This window comes from Hemitrygon akajei, chromosome 5, assembly GCF_048418815.1.
Source record: "Hemitrygon akajei chromosome 5, sHemAka1.3, whole genome shotgun sequence".
NCBI lineage: Eukaryota > Metazoa > Chordata > Chondrichthyes > Myliobatiformes > Dasyatidae > Hemitrygon > Hemitrygon akajei.
The window spans coordinates 66,146,791-66,163,393 of record NC_133128.1 but is presented as its reverse complement, the minus strand read 5'-3'; the positions used below and the strand labels follow the sequence as shown (position 1 = coordinate 66,163,393).

Below are 16,603 nucleotides of genomic sequence, written 5' to 3'. Positions count from 1 at the left end.
TTGACGTCTAAGCATGACTTAGATAATTACTGGAGAGTAGCCTGATAATGGCATTACTGGAGTACTTGTGTTGGACAAGCCCTTTAGGAACTGACTCTGCTCTAGTAACTTAAAAGTACGTTACTATGGATCTGCTCTGCTTGTATTGTGGAATGGATTGCACAGCTGCTTGAATATTAATCTGGTTAATTTTATTGATTTAATTTCTGCTGCTTAGCCTAATGATGCCAAGGAGCATGTTTGTTTCTATCTCTGACAACAATATGTTCATATCACTTTTGGCCATTGGACTCTGTTAGAAGGAACAGTTAGAACAGCATCCTATTATATTGACACTAAATCCTTTCAAAGCAAAGCAACTTTAACCCCTTTATACTTGTGCTGCCGCAATTGCTGAAAGTTGATGAAAATAAAAGTGATTATGATAAACATCTGCATATTCCTGGCAGGGTTACTAGTTTATCTGGGATAAAAATTCTCATGTAATATCTGTCACCCTGTGTAAAGTACATCATTTTAAAAACCCTGCTGCACTCTGTTTCATTGAGTTCATTCATTGGGAGTGTGTGTTACTGTGATGTTCAGCATTTAATAATGTTTGTTATTATATTTCCTCCAAGGGTGTGAAAATTCCAGAATACCTGTACACATTGTGGAAGGGAAGATCTCCAGGTTGTGGGATTTGCATGTGCATTCAGCCCTTGCCCTTTAGTTGATGGAGGTTGTCGTTTCAGATGTGTGGTTGTGAAATCATTGGCAGGTTGTTGCAATACAACTTGTTGATAGTTCGGGTCCCAGCTGTAATGTGCCAGGAGCATCATTTGAGTGGGTTCCTTTATTTTAGTTGTGACTGAACTTCCCAAGTGTTGTTGGAACTGTACTCATCCAGGCTAGATCTTTGTGTTCCACCTTTGACTTATGTCTTGTGATAATATAAAGATCAGCTTGTGCAATCATAAGATGACACATTCACGATAGTTCACATGGCATTCAACATGTTCAAATGGCCAGAGTATTTCTTTGCAACACACACAAAATTCTGGAAGATCTCAGCAGGCCAGGCTGCATCTATGGAAAGAAAGTATAGTCGACGTTTTGGGTCTTGGCCCATCAAAGTGTCTGGCCTGCTGATCTCCTCCAGCATTTTGTGTGTGTTGCTTGGATTTCTAGCATCTGCAGGTTCTCTCTTGTGAGAGTATTTCTTTGTCTGATTCAGGTAAATTTCTGGTCAGCAGTGATTTCTGGGGCATTATAGGTGTAGGAATTCATTGATGCTTACATGTTCCTCTCTGTGGATCACTTTGATGACAAGAAATGAATGCCCATCACTAAATTCCCTTGAGAAGATGTGGCAAATCTTTCTTCTAGAAATGATTGTGTTACCATGAAACGATTTGGATGCAGTTAATGTCTGAAAATAATAAGTAGATTGGTGTATAAGATGGTAACTCTTCACAGCCAAGAGCACCAATAAATTTGAATTTTTATCAGATATACCAGCCAGTTGAATAATGATGTAGCAACAACCTTGCACTCTACGTCAGTAAGACCAAGGAGTTGATTGTGGACTTAAGAAAGAGTAAGACAGGGGAACACAAGTCAATCCTCATAGAGGGATCAGAAGTAGAGAGAGTATGGAATTTCAGACTCCTGGGTGTCAATATCTCTGAGGACCTAATCTGATCCCAGTATATCAACGCAGCTGTAAAGAAAGAAAGACAACTGCTATATTTCATTAGAAGTTTGAGGAGATTTGGCTTGTCACCTAAAACACTCAAAAACCTCCACAGATATACCATGGAGAGCATTCTAACTGGCTACATCATTGCCTGATATTGGGGTTGGGGGGGGGGGTCTGCTGAACAGGATCAAAGTAAACTGCAGTAAGTTGTAAAATTAGTCATCTCCATCGGGGTACTAGACTCTGGAGTATCTAAGATACCATCAAGGAGCAGTGCCTGAGAAAGGCAGTGTCCATCACTAAGGACCCCCACCACCCAGGACATGCCCTCTTCTCATTGTTACCATGGGGAAGGAGATACATTCAGTGATTCAGGGACAGCTTCTTCCTCTCTGCAATCTGATTTCTAAATGGTCATTGAATTGATGAACACTAACACACTACTTGTTTTAATTGAACAGTTTAATATACATACAAATATACCTACTGTAATTAAGTTTATTTCTATATAATTATGTATTGCATTGTACTGCTGTCACAAAATTATCATGACATATGCTGATTCTGATTCTGATACTCTTTCTCATTCATTTCTACTTCCAACAATGTCTGGAGTTTTATTCCATTTATTGAATCTGCTTGTCCTTTTCATCTGTGCAATATTTATTTTCAGAAACGAGCAAACAGAAAGAAGTGTAGTTTCACATTGTGTATCCAAAATATCCCAGAGAACTGCTTTATATTTAGTTTTAAATATAATAACAGAATGATCAACATGAATGAGCTGAGTCCTGCAAATCCTTTAGTTGTTATTTCATCCAGTTGCATATAGAATGGTTTGCGAAGGATATTGATCTCTCTATTGCTGCATCGCGGAGTGTATCAGTTTAAAACAGCTGAGAGTCCAGCAGCAGGAGCCAATACAAATACAAAATTCATCATCTGAATTTAGCAGGACATTTGTCTGTAAACAGAAAATTGGAAACACCTACCTCCACACAAGAGCAGATGTTTCCTCTCTGCATCATCTGCAGAAAATATTCCTTTTTGTTATATTGTTTCTCATTCATACGATTAATAGACATGTATATCAAAACAGGACTCCTCTGGCTTCAGTGCATCAAAGACTAGAAAGAACAAAACTGGTGACTGCAGAAGGATAAATTGAAAATGCTATATTGACAACAATAGAAATATTATTGAGCATTTTTCTGTCGTTCTGCCTTTAATTTCAAACAGTTGATGTACAGCATGAACATGGTCAAAGTGAGGATTAATTTAGGGGACGCTATAAAGTTGGAAATGACTGTAAGGAACAGAAGATTGGTGGGGATGCTGTCCGTTATTACTGATCAGTCTTGGAGGAGGAAGGGCATAAATGTATATTCGCAAGATACAGACTAGTTAGTGCAACCCTGCAGGCATGTAGACTTGTGTCTTGTGATGGCCTTGAGTTAGTGCCTTTATTGGAGATATGGAGTTGACTGAATGAGTGCAGAGTACAAAAGAGGTTGCGAGTGGGAAGCAGAGAGATAATGACTAGCAAGGATTGAGAATGACTTCCTTAAATCAGAAAGTTGGAGACCTTAATGTAATAGAGATGCCACAGAACAGAAGAGAGACGGCAAAAGAGATTATGTTATACCACAATGTAATAAACGTTGCAGTGACTTTGAAATACTTACTGGACCGTGCTGCGGAGATAAACTTGATGGGACTTGCAGTTTTACTGAAAACAAAAATAAGTGATTTCTTATTGTTCAATTTTGGGGATAGGGATTATATGACTGCAAAAAATAGGAGCTAAAGTTGTCCAAGAAGCCTTTCAAAGCTACCCCACCATTTAATATAATCAGAGCTGATCTACACAAGCCGCAACTCTGCTTCTGTGCAATTCACCATATTTCTCGACCCCTCAATCTCTCAAATATTTAAATTCCAGAGATTCACCACCCTCTTTAAGAAGAAATTCCTACATACCTGCCTTTTAAACGACCGACCTCTTATCTTGTAGTTATGTCCCCTTGATCAATGTTTGAATAAGCTCATCCCTCAATCTTCTCAACTTCTAAGAATATAGACCTGAACTATTTAGTCTCTCATGGCAGGACAACCCTTTCATCCCAGCAATTAGCCCAGTGAATTTCCTTAATACTAGCCCCTATTGACATCAATGGATCTGGGGTTGAGAGGGTGAACAGCTTTAAGTTCCTCGGCATAAACATCACTGAGGACCTCACATGGTCTGTACACACTGGCTATGTGGTGAAAAAGGCACAACAGCGCCTCTTTCACCTCAGACGGTTGAAGAAGTTTGATATGGGCCCCCCTAATCCTAAGTGCTTTCTTTTGGGGCACAATTGAGAGCATCCTTACTGCTGCATCACTGCCCGGTATGGGAACTGTACTTCCCTCAATCGCAGGACTCTGCAGAGAGTAGTGTGGACAGCCCAGCACATTAGTAGATGTGAACGTCTCACTATTTAGGACATTTACAAAGACAGATGTGTAAAAAGGGCCTGAAGGATCATTAGGGACCCAAGTCACCCCAACCACAAACTGTTCCAGCTGCTACCATCTGGGAAATGGTACCACAGCATAAAAGCCAGGACCGACAGGCTCTGGGACAGCTTCTTCCACCAGGCCATCAGACTGATTAATTCATGCTGACACAACAGTATTTCTACGTTATATTGACTGTCCTGTTGTACATACTATTTATTATAAATTACTACAAATTGCATGTTGCACATTTAGACGGAGACATAATATAAAGAGATTTTTATTCCTCATGTATAAGAACCATGTAAATAATAAAGTCATTCAATTCTATCTTTTTTATGTGGACAAAAATAATATACCTTGCATAAAACATCAAAAGCTCCTTGCTTTTAAACAATGGCCCTTTGGCAATGAATATCTTCTTAACTACTTGATGGACCTACGGTGCCTATAAAAAGTATTCACCACCCTTGGAAGTTTCATGTTTTATTGTTTTACAACATTGAATTACAGTGGATTTAATTTGCCTTTTTTTGACGCTGATCAACAGAAAAAGACTCCTTCGTGTCAAAGTGAAAACAGATCTTTACAAAGTGATCTAAATTAATTAGAAATATAAAACACAGAAGGGGGTGAATACTTTTTATAGGCACTGTACAAACAAGTAGCTAAAAAGGCAAACAGCATTTGATTCATGCACAAGAAAACCAAGATCTCTCTCCACTTCAATCACAAAAGGATTAATTTATTCCAATCCTGTTTTTTTTTTGGGTTTGGACAGCTAGTTTTTAATCCATTCTAAGACATTTCCTACAATACTTTAGTTTATATTCCAGTTTCCTGTCTGGGGCCTCTTGAAACTTTAGACACACTGCGTCTACAGGTTCTCCCCCAAACAACTTTCCCCAATACATCCTGAAAGAATTAGAGCAAATTTGTCAAAATTGTAGCTTCATGTGTGTCAGCCAGTGACAATAAATCTGATTCTGATTTACCTTTTATATTACCATGTTCACTAGATTAATTGAATTTATCCTCAAATTCTTAGCTTTTTCCTCTTTGGTTATCGATTCTATTATCTTGTCAATAGTAGCATTTAAACTAGCTGACCTGTAGTTCACTGCCTTCTGTCTTTCTCTTTGTTTGGCCATGGCAGTGTTATCATCCGGAACGCCACTTGCTTTGAAAAAACAAATCATTCAGTGACATGGGATTCATCTCTTGAGTTATTTTCCTCTTAAATGTTGCTTTTTTTGATTTTGACAGGTGTTACTGTTGAGGTAGTAAATTAATGGAAAATGCCTTCATCAGCTGGTTTTCTTGTAAATTGCTGATGATGCTAACTCTTGCAATCAGCTTAGAACAGAATTGCAGACCTAACTGGATATGTACAGTATCTGCAGCAATCTGTGTTGGGAGAGGTATTTTGAATGGGACCCCACTGAAAAATGAGGACAACAGTCTTTGGGTATTTGAGCTTTGAACTCTGAACTTTGAGCTTCAATTTCCAAGTCAAGACCATCAATCAGTGCTTTGTCAATGTGCTTCATGCTTATAGTTCAACAGCTGGAGAAAACAGCGACGTTGATTCAGTGTTGATTCACAACTATTCTTGTAGAGAAAAGCAAGTACTGTACCTACCCTACACCATTGACGCCCCCTCACCTGGAACTTTCTTCCAGGGTCCATGTACTGAAGGCAATCACCTCCTTTAACTCCTGGATGGCTCCTGCAAGCCTTTCAACAACATAAACAGGGTGAAATACAGAATACAAAAAAATTCTATATTTCTGTATATATAGAAATACAGAATGCAGACAACTGTGTTTATTGAAAGGTCTGGTTTGCTTTCTACCGTGCAGTAGCACCAGGTAATAGAAGTGCAAAATGTGTAAAGAAAATGCCAAGCATAGTTGGCTAGAAGACATACATCTGGTACTGATGTCACAGGATTTTGCTTCCTTTTTCGAGAGGAGCTTGCACCATTGCTCAGAACATGCCAAACAAAGCTTGTGTTCACTTCTGTCATAGCTTTCACTGTCAGTAAACTCCACAGTTTACTGTAGATAATTTCGAATGAAACCTTCGATTCATCTTCGGGATGTGCATGCTATTGGCGTGGCAGTGAACGCTGTACACTGTTATCCCTTAAACTTAGTTGCATGTTGGGCTAGTTAATTGCTGTGCGTCTGCAAGAGTGCAGGTTTCTTTGATAAAATGGACTCCAGATTTCACAGTCTATGGCCTTACAGCTTATTATTTGACTGCACCACACTTTCTCTGTAACTAATACTTTATTCTGCATTCTGTTAATTGCTTTCTCAAATTAAATTATCTGTATGGCTAGGATGCAAAACATGACAATAATAAACCAATTTACCAATTAACCAGTTTCATCCCTACTTGGTGTTTTGAGGGCAGGTGAGTTTCTGAGACAATCCATAGCCACCATTAATGATATGTTTTATACAATTGATAAACTTATTGTACAATTGTTTTCTAGTCTCCCAATTTCCTCATTTGACAATTAAGTGTGTCAACAGATCATGAATTTCCAGTCCAGTCTGTGCAAGTTTAGCCCTTGTGCTTGAAAATGCAGAATCTCATTGCCCACTGCTCAGTACTGCAGGTCCACTTTGAGGATGAAAACGAAGCAAGTGAGCTCAGATTAGATAATGACTGATTAGATAACGGTGGTGATTAATTATTCAGACTTGAGAAATTTTAAGAAGTTGATTCTATTAACTTATTTGTAAATTGTCTTTTTTTCTGATACTAATTTGCATGGGAATGATAAATCATTCTTTGCCTGATGAAATGTAGAATTGTAGTTCACTGATCTATTGGTAATTTATTTATTTATGTAAAGTTATGGTGATTTGATGCAAAACTTTAACTAATTTTCCTGCTGATTGAAGTGCCATTTTCCAAAGAATCTTTTTAAATTGTATTTTCTGATAAATCTATAATGCAGAGTTAATGCAGGAAAGGGAAGGATTAAAAGGATACTTCCAATTAGTGTGTGGAAGAAGTACAGTCATCTAATTATCTATCTGTCAAAGGCTCACCATGTTTTGTATACAGAATGTTGACAATTAAAATATATTACTTTTCCATAGTGCATGGTCAGACTATGCCAAGCCTCTTAAACATGTGTTTTATGGACTGTTAATGGATTTAGGACATGCTAATATCAGTTCAATTTCATGACTCATAAGTGCATGGTTTATATACAGTTAACATCATTTCCAAATGTAAATTGGCTGATGTACTATGTTTTGGTAATAGAGAAAATCCTATGGTCATTTGCCTGTACTGTAATTGGAACCGCTTCTTCCTTGAATCCAGTTGGCCTGCAGCAGTCTAGTGGCAGACTCCAGAAATAACATGAGAAAACACTCTTGGGCAGATTGGCTTTCACCACTCTCTGAAACTGCACCAAACCAAAAGGCACTTTAACTAATATGGTTTGTTAGTTACTGATCATTCTCTTCAATCATGAACTATTAACCATTCGGAAGCTTAGAGCCACAGTTGAGCTTTCATCCCCAAAAGTCTACTGCTTGCTATCCTCCAGATGTAAAATGGTAGCTTGGCATCATTGTGACTTCATAGAGTTCCTTTGGCTTTCTTCAGGACTCACTGTGAGATTTAATGGAATTCCACACAAGGCATTATTAATATAAATGACTGTGCATTGAATTGTCAAACTGATGCTTCATAGGGAATTGATTTGTGGGTTATGAGTGATAGAATAGAGGTAATTGGTACCAACTAAATTGGCAGAGTTTGACTAGTGTCCAAATCCTCAAGAAGGGTTTTGGCCTGAAACGTCGACTATCTATTCATTTCCATAGTTGCTGCCTAACCTTCTGAGATCCTCCAGCATTTTGTGTGTGTTGCTTTGATATTAGCTTTTGTCACTTTTATAAGTGGCGAAGGTAAGAAAAAGGTGCTCAACATCAAGCTAATTAACACAACAGTTAACAGAGATTGAAGCAGAAAAAAATGAAAATGCCATTGGTAAATAGAATAAGCAATTCAAATTCATTCTGGGCAATGGGGGGGGGTCATCCACTGAAAACAGATAAATTCAGTTGGAAGTAAAATATTCTAAATGGTCAAAGTCAGAACTGAGCAACAATGATTTTTAAAAAAATGGGGATTCAGAAGGAGAAATAAAACAGTACTTTCAAAGTCTCACATAATTTCTCCTTAAGGAAAGTCAGAGGCATTTTGAACAAGCTTATACTCAAACCTGGACCTTAAATGGATCATTTACTGATAGTCGACTCAGCTTCAGCAGTCTGGAATGTACAAGCCTGAATGATTCGATCTATATTCAGTTCGGAGCATCTCATCACAGAGACGGTACCTTGATCTTGAACAGATTGCAATTCAGATTCAGAAGAGCGGAATCTAGTCTAGAAGAATGAGATTATCGAAGTGGCATGGACCAGGCTCACTTGCCCTCGAGGATACAGAATGTAGGGGTGAATCAGCTGAGCTTCTTTAATCTCAAATATGTGGCATTGTAGCATGGTGGTTAGCACAACGCTTTACAGTACCAGTGACCCAGGGTTCAATTCCCGCTGCTGTCTGTAAGGAGTTTGTACGTTCTCCCCGTGACTGCATGGGTTTCCTCCAGTTGCTGTGCTTTCCTCCCACAGTCCAAAGATGTACCAGTTAATTAGTCATTGTAAATTGTTCATGATTAGGCTAGGATTAAATCAGAGGTTGCTAAGTGGCGTGGTTCAGAGCCGGAAGAGCCTATTCTGTGCTACATATCAACCAATAAATAAATAATCACAATAAAGTTGATCAAGTAAATAGAAAGGAAGAGACTGTTTCCTGTGCTGGAATTGTCCAGAAAATGAGTGCATGATAGCAATGTTAGAGATTGGCTATTCAGGATTTGTAGGGAAGAAAACCAAACACATCCCAAATCAAAATTCCCTTTAAATATGATTACAACAAAAGAGAGACCAATCAATTAGAAGTGCCCTGTTCTACTTGACAACCCTGCTAATTCAGTACATTGTTTTACCTTGTCAGGTGTTTGTCTAGATTTCCCTTAAATCTATCATTTTCAGTGCCTATTTCTCGGACACCCTTCATTAATGTGCTGGAAGATACTGAATATTGCCATCTGTTGAATTGAATTGAATTTTGGTTTATTGTCATTTAGAAACCACAACTGCAATGCAGTTAAAAAATTAAACAATGTTCCTCCAGAATGATATCACAAAAGCACATGACAAAACAGACTACACTAGAAAATCCACATAACGTTTGGCAATCCCCAACTCCAGAGTCTGGAGAAGCTGCTGCTTATTAATATCGCGCTACCGTCTTAGCGTGTTCCCCGGAAAGGTGCTCCAAATCCACCAGACAAAACAAGACTACCCAGACACACCAAGTCAGGGGACCAACTGTACCACCCAACAAACCAAAAACTAAAGCTACAAGACCTACACAAAACCACATAGTTACATATAGTTACAACAATACAGACAATACCATAATTGATTTAAAAAAAAACAGACCATGGGCACAGTAAAAATAGTCCAAAGATGTTAAAGGACTATAAGTTCGAAAGAAACCACCACACAGTTTCCACAAGTCCTCAGGGTCCCGATAGACTCGTCATCCCACGCAGGTGGTAGAAGGGAATACTCCCGCTATGGACTTCCAAGGCGCCACCAGACTCAGCCTCGCAGACGCAGCACACAATGAAAGTGCCGCTGGACCCAGCCTCGCAGAATAAGCACACAGTGAAAGCAACCCGACTGCAGCAGACTCCGAGTCCATTGAACCTCCGAGCCTCTGACCATCCCCTGTGGCACAGCCTCTCCGAGCACCATCCTCTGCCAAGTGCACTATGACACCCCCGCCGCCGGCCACTGGTAACACGACCCCGAGGACTGGGGGCCTGTTCTTCCCAGCAGAGACCCAGACCTCACAACAGCAGCAGCAATGAAGAAGGCCTTCCTGGAGATTTCCCGATGTTCCTCCGTGCTCCCACGTCCGTTTTTCATCAGATTAGGATTGTGCACGGCACCCTGCTTCACAAATAACAGATATCAACTCCGGAGAGGCCACTGCAAACTGCATCGCACCGCCATCTTGAATTGTTCATGGAGTTACCCATGCCGTGTTCTCCCATTCATTTCTGAGCTGTGCTCTGGAGATGGGCTGCATGCACTTCTGTTTCTAGAACATAGAACAGAATAGCACAGGAACAGACCCTTCGGCTCATGATGCTGTGCCAATCTAATTGAGCTAATGATACCTAATCTTTTCTACCCACAGGTCCATATCCCTCTCTTCTCTGCATATACATATGTCTATCTAAGATTTTTTTAAGTGCTTATGTCACATCTGCTTCCACCACCATACCTGACAGGACATTCCAGGCACCCACCATTCTGTGTAAAATAAAAAAATAACCTTCTTTGAACTTTTCCATTCTCACCTTAAATGTGTGCCCTCTAGTGTTAGAGGTACCTGCAGACGACACTAGATATGCTTCTCATTACTGAGTAAACTTTATCAGGTCTCCAATCAGCTCCTGCCATTCCAGAGGAAACCACTGTAGTTTGACCAACCACTCATTCTTGTTCATACTCTCTAATCTAGGCAGAATCCTGGTCAAGCTGTTCTGCGCCCTCTCCATAGCTTACACATTCTTCCTTGAATTCTGATATAGTATTTATTAATTTCAATATTTTGTCAAATGGATTATTAAATCCTTTGAACACTTTGTAAATGTCAAGGCCATTTTATAGATTGCTTTGAAGTCTTTGACAGCAGCAAGCGCTATGAAGTTGGGCTTTGAGCACAGTCTGACCGGTTAGTGGCTCTCCTACAGTTATGAACCGAGTTTTAACTCACAAATAGAAACATTTGCTTCACATCAATTCTGTCAGATCCTTCATAATATCAATGACTTTTAGAAGCCAGCTCTCGGCTGACTTCAAGAAAGAAGAACTGCAGCCTACTCAGTCTGATAACATTTTAATTTCAATATCATTTTAGTTTGCATGGAGTTCTTTTCCCATATGTGGATTCTCCAGATAGTCATTAAAAAGTGTATTTTAGTATATCAAACAATTGTCATTAGTTTAGTTCTTTACTGTACTGGGAACGTAACAGGTATGTATGAATGTATACTTTTTCATGCTGTTGGTGTATAATCCTCTTTGTCTCTCTCCCAAGCTCTTGATATACAGTATATCTGTTATCAAAGACCCCTCTTTGTAAAGTTGTTGATGGGATAAGGATGCCATTGGCAATGTTGGCATTTATTGTTCATTACCTAAATGCCCTGAAATGATGATGCAATTGAGAGTTCATCACTCTGGTGGGGCTTATATTGACCAGCCGCATCAAGTATGAAAACTCCTGTTCTGACATGATCCGCCTTCACTTCCTGCTTCAATGATGGTGTCTGACATTGTATTTTAGTTCTTGCCTATCAATCCTTTAACGACCACACCCAATTTACAATTTTCTGTGCAAATTAAGGCTGAGCTATTAGATGGGGAGAATCATAACAATTGTAGCTGATCTGATCATAACCACGATGTGCACAAGCAAATTTAAAACAGGAATTATTGTTGCAAATGAAATTTGAGATCAGAATCAGGTTTATTGTCACCGGCATGTGTCGTGAAATTTGTTAACTTAGTAGCAGCGGTAGTTCAATGCAATACATGATAATATAGAAAGGAAAATAAATTCATTACAGTAATAGTTATGTATTTTGAATAGATTAAAAATAGTGCAAAAACAGAAATAAAATATATTTTTTTTTAAAGTGAGGTAGTGTTCATGGGTTCAATGTCCATGTAGAAATCAAATAGCAGAGGGGAAGAGGCTGTTCCTGAATCACTGAGTGTGTTCCTTCCTGATGGTAACAATGAGAAAAGGGTATGTCCTGGGTGATGGGGATCTTTAATAATGGACGTCTTTCTGAGGCACCATTCCTTGAAGATGTCCTGGGTACTGTGGAGGCTAGTGCCCACGATGGAGCTGACTAATTTTACAACTTGACAAACTTGTCCTTTCACTTTCGAAGGAATGGAAGGCTTGTTAAATTGCTCACAATTCTGCTCGGATTAAAACCAGGATTTTTTTTTACTTGTAATTATAGTACCCACTGAATATCAGACCACCTTTCTAAAAATGCTTCATGCACAGCAAACAGACAAATTAATGGATTTGAAGTTTGGTCAGAATGATGGTTAAAGCAGGTTTTTCTGTCTTCTTGGAGAAAAAACATTTCTCATCACTTCTCATTCTTACATCATGCCAGGCATCACGGAGTATTCAGAATCCAATCATGCATATCTTCAAATACATACTTCATCTGTCAATTTAATTAAGCCAGGGATATGTTTATCACACCCGTTGCCATTCTGTTGATGCCAGTGTGAGAAGGTAAACGTTAACGAGTTGGCCGTTGGTGAAAAGCTTGCAGGCGTCCCAACTTTCTCTGTGATAGTATTGAGTCACGCCACTCCTGTTCTTGCCACATTTCAGAGAGAATGTTATGTGAAAAAATGTTGTTAAGAAGACTCACCTTGCAGCTTACTGGTGTGTTTTGGGTGAATACAATGTCCATGTGCAATTGAGATATTTGGTGTAGTGTTAGAGGTGATGTTACATAACACCATTGAGGTAAATTGTAGTCATGTTTTTGTAGATGCCATTCAGACTGATGCAGTTGCAGTGACAGTGGCAGAGGGTTGTAGACTGAATGCTTTAGGAACAACTTTTTCCCCTCCACTGAGCAGTGCATGAACACATGAACACTGCCTCACTATTCCTCTTTTGCACTTATTTCTTTATTCTTAAAAATCGTAACTCGTAGCAATTTTTTAATGCCCTGCACTGTACTGTAGCCACAAAACAACAAATTTCACAGCATATGTCAGTGAAAATAAATCTGATTCTGAATCTATTTTGGTGTTAAAAATATACTTTAATGTTTTTGTTGGGAAACAATATTCCCATTATATTACTATTTAGACAATGTACAATGTTAATTAATGGTACACAGTTTACAGTTGAAGTACGTAGCAGGTGGCTGTATCTGAGATCTCTCCAGATGTATCTCAAGCCTGTGCTAATTTATGAATATTACTGAGGCCCTTGGGCTTTGAAACAAAATCTGGGTCTCTTGAAAGCAAACGTCATGTTACACCAGAGCTGAAAGTACACAATGTCATGTTAAATTTGCGCCAGGTTGGAGTCTGCAGCCTGTGGCTGGACCAGCTGCATTATCCAGATGAGAATCTACCAGATATGGTAAAAACAAATACTTACATCTATCTGAATCAGCCCCGGGGACCCTGAGAGCAATTTTGAGCATAATTTCAGGTTTGCCAATACTCACGACAAGCCAAAGTCAGGAGTGGGGATAAGCGAAGATGCTGTCAACATGGCCCCAGAAAATTTTCCACATGAAAAATCTACCAGGCCTGTGTTGAGAAGGTTTCTCAGCACTGAATTAAAGTGCGCTTGGTTTGGCCATTCTCTCCAGTTATTTGACTTTGCAGGATTGCTTCTGCACCCTTGACTTTGCACAAACAGCCTCCAATCTCTGTCAGTCAGGGTTTACGAGTTGCCCATTTGAAAACCTGATCCATGTGATCTTGCCAGACCTGAGCTAACTGCTGCTTCCCTGTCTTTCTCAGCTGTGGGGTGCTCCGTATATGGGACAAACTGGAGCTGAAAGTCTTCCCTTTGCAGTGACCACAAACATGACTGACTGCAGAAAGAAACTGAAGCACTACTAATGCAGTAATAGATTTCATCACTGCAGGATTGCAGGGATTGTCTGCTGCTGAGGGGGAAGCGTGGATCCCTTCAGACTATTAATGGTGTTGAAATACTTTTTAATATGAATTTGGAAGCTCCCATCACACAGATCGCATTGATAATAAATACCACTGTAAATCACTTGATCAACCTTAATCCTTCAACAGTGAAGCTATGGCAAGGTTGTTTGGTTTCATTCATCAAGAGCCCAGGCTAAAACAGTTACAGCTTAAAAGCACTTGTATAATACATCACATTGGTAGAGAAATGGCCTAAGATAAACAACAGTTGGAAAAGAAGCTGGTTGTGGAGAGCTCCTTCAAGAATTTGATATGTACCATAAATGGATCACCAGTGCAATTGACTGGAAGAGGAATAGGGACTTATAAAATCCATTCACTCAATCATCAAACTGCCACAAATACATAGGCAAAAACACTTGTTCAACATTTAATGAGAATAACATTTCAATTCATGAGTGAGAAAGAAGTCATATTATTATGCCTGACTATTTTATTGAATTAACCTTGCTGATTACAGTGTTACAGACTATATAGTTCATGTTTTATTCAAACTTCCAATTAAATTAAGCACATTAAAAAGCCCCATAATACAGATGGAGCAGTAGCCATTTTCTTGACAATAAATTGCAATTGTATGAGAAAATGGAAGATTGATTTCATTGTGCCAAATAAAGTATTTAAGAAGATTCAATTTGCAGCTCACTGATGGTCCATTGGGTAAACACAGTATCCATGTAATACTGAGGCGTTCAGACTATGAAAGAACCAGGTTGAGTTAGCGGATTTCAGCAGGCTCGATGAAATAAATAATCAGCACCGCTCTCTCTCTAGATGATTTTTTAATGTTGATTTTATTTGACAAGAGCCTGCCGTTATCTGCCATGCTTCTCAGACAGTACCTGTGGGATTGTACTCCAATTAGTGTTGGCAATCTCACACAAGAGGGGCAGGGAAAAAGGATTCACTTTCTCAAACCATCTCTTCTGTTTTCATCTTAAAAGGTTGGTGCAGGAAATTTAAATAAACATTATTCCAGAATGAAGCAACTCAGGAGAATATAAGACCAAATTTCCCTATTAAATTTGCATTCACTGTTCCTGCCTTTCAATATATGAGTGTAAATTTAAAGCTCCTTAAATTCAGTGAATGATAAATAACAATATCCCTGATAGGCACTCAGCATTCAACAAAGAGACACAAAAAAGTAGAACCTCCTAATAATGGATTTACCGATTAGAAGCAGTTAGCGTGCCACTTTTACAGCACAGGGTGTTCTGGAGTTCAGAGTTCAATTCCAGTGCTATCTGTAAGAAGTCTGTATGCCCTTACCGTAGAATGCGTGGGTTTTTCCCACAGTCTCCGGAGTGTCCTCCCACTGGGTAGATTAATTGGTCATTGTAAATTGTCCTGTGATTATGTAGGAGTTAATTGGGTTTTTTGGGGATTGCTGGGCGGCAAGGCTCACGGGGCCAGAAGGACCTACTCCACGCTATATCACTAAATAAATAAACAAACGTGCCACGAAATAATGTGACCTTGCTTCCATTATCAGAATGAAAATAGATTATTTCCTTTACAGAGTAATATTCTGTAAAAGCTATTTGTGCATTGTAATGCTCACTCTGCAAGTATTGTCTTACCCACTCAACCCTGCTGTTCTATGTACTGGCATGATTTCCGCACTCACTCTCCACCATTACACCAACACCACTCCCATCGCACCCTGATATCTGGCACAGCTACCAATCAATATCCCTGCACCATGTCCCAGTGATTCCACTCCCAACTTTGAAAATGCCAGTATGCTACCCCCACCACCATCTCACTATCAAAGTCCAAACCATAAATGCCCAGGTTACAGGGTGCACTGGAACTGCTAGGCAGTGGTCTTCAAAAGCATTAATTTTACATGTACATGGAAATTCCGTTCCCATTTTTCAGCTCAATGGATTTCAAACTCATTATGCATACATCATATATGGGAGCATAGTGGTTATGACGCTTGACTAGTATTCCAGAAATTATTGAATCTCAAACATGTTTAAATTCCACAACTAAACCAGGTGAATTTAAATTTAGCAAATTAGTCAATTCAATCTGTAATGAAATGCAAACAGCAGTAAGAGTGAATGTAAAACTTATGAAGCAGGAGGTTTTTACTGCAAATCAATTGTGTTTGTTAAGGAACAAATCTGGTGTTCAAAGTATATTTATTATCCAAATATGTATTCTGTATACAACCTTGAGATTCGTCCTCCCACAAGCAGCGATGAAACGAAGAGACACCATGGAGCATATTAATGAAATTGTGAAGAAGACACAGCAGTGGCTATACTTCATTAGGATCTTGGGGATATTTGGAAAATCTCTAAAATACTCTTGCAAGTTTCTATAGATGTACAGTGGAGAGCTTTCTAACTGGTTGCATCACAGTCTGGTGTGGGAGATGCAATGCACAGGATCAAGAGAGGCTTCAAAGGCTTATAGACTCAGCCAGCTTCATCATTGGCACAAGTCTACCCAACCTCAAGGCCTGAAGAAGGTGACATCCATCATTAAGGAACCTCACCAT

General features: G+C 39.2%; 1 protein-coding gene across 9 annotated transcripts in view; it reads left to right on the top strand.

Annotated features, from left to right (window-relative positions):
• Positions 1–16,603, top strand: part of dmd (dystrophin) — a 1,932,045-nt gene that overhangs the window by 1,490,945 nt on the left and 424,497 nt on the right. The window lies entirely within an intron of this gene.